Below are 1580 nucleotides of genomic sequence, written 5' to 3'. Positions count from 1 at the left end.
GTCCGTTGTAGATAGATCAACAGTCAAAACGCTCTCTCAAGAGCGTAACTTAAAGCCTGGTTGTTTCAAAATTCAAGTACTTAAATTTTTTCTTAGTCTCTTATCCTTCCTTTTTTAAAGCCAGGTTTAATATACTGGATCTAGATGCAAGTCATGGCTTTCAGGTATGCTATTACAGGTGCCACATGGCTGCAACTTTTCCAAGGAATGGTTCTGGTTGAGGTGACGAGCTGACTGTCTTCTCTCATGCAACCCACCCCACTCTCTCCAGCCAAATCCTCCACTTCCCTTGGTCTCAGATTTGAGATCCCAACCTTTACTCAAAACTCTTTGTATATTGGTCAACTCACACGAACATGGGCAGGAGCAACGCCTGATCCGCTATGAAAAGGGAAAAATCACTAGCGTTCATTTTCATAATCAGTCCTGATTCTTTGGGGAGCAGGTACATTGAGGTGGATTTATCACCAGCAAATTAACTTGAGAGTGGGTGAGGGATGTGGGACTCTTTCATTACCATTATTTAATGGTTAGGGTTTGCTTCTGTTGCCAAAGGAAACTATACATACACAGTTTTTTTCTTTTGTTCTTTTCCTCTGGACTCAGACAATCAGTAAATCGCATAAATTCATATCAGGAGAGGCAAGTTTATTGTTTTCTGTTTTAAACCAGTTCTTCTATGTTTTGTCTTGCTTGCAAAATCCTTCCTGTTTCTCAAATGCAAGATAATGCAGGCAGGCAGTATTTCTAACATAAGCCAGAAAAGACGTAATGATAAATGTTTAACTGCAGTTTTCCATTCCATATGCTGAAAGTAAGAAAAGGGAGGGGGGAAATAGACATGTTAATGATATCCTATCATCATTATATTCTCTTCAGCTAACATGGGAGGAGGATGCATAATTACCTGGACAGAGATTAAGTATATTGACTTCAGTTATTCCTCAGCTGGAGCTGTTTTTCAGCGTGTGAGCGCAAAAAGCTGTAAGGACTAACACATAGAAATGCTATTATATTTGGAAAAAGCAATATTCATCTGGCTTGGCCATTATGTAGGTGAAAGCACAATGGGTACGAAGATTGCCGAGTACATTTGCATGAGATGAGTTAAATCATCTAAGCAGAATGTACCCCCTGTCTGTTTCCCCCTGTGCTCAGATGCTGGGGAACTTGGAAGCAGAAGTAGCCATGAAGATGCAACACTGCAGGAGCAATTCCATTATCTTTTTCTGATAAAAGAAGAGGCAGAAAAAGGTGGGAAGAGGCCGGACTAGTTGTGGGAAATGCTAGTGGGGAATTCAGCAGCTCTGGGTTCTGTCACAGTGCGTGACCTTGGGCAACTTGATAAAGTGTCTAGGATCACTTTTTTGCACTTGATTTCATTTTGAACAGAACATCGGGACACTAAAATTCCCACTGCAATCCACAGCATTTGGTAGGAGGTACAGCCCATGTCAGTACTTGCCCTGTGAAATGGGAATCATTTGAGAGGATGACCCACGCTTTACCTCTTCTCTGTAAGGTTAATAGCCTACCTGGACATGAGGGGCAATTTCGTATTGCTACCTTTGTACTGTGTA

The sequence above is a fragment of the Cariama cristata genome, unplaced genomic scaffold (genome assembly GCF_000690535.1).
Source record: "Cariama cristata isolate BGI_N322 unplaced genomic scaffold, ASM69053v1 scaffold1015, whole genome shotgun sequence".
Lineage (NCBI taxonomy): Eukaryota > Metazoa > Chordata > Aves > Cariamiformes > Cariamidae > Cariama > Cariama cristata.
Note: the sequence above shows the minus strand (reverse complement) of the source record.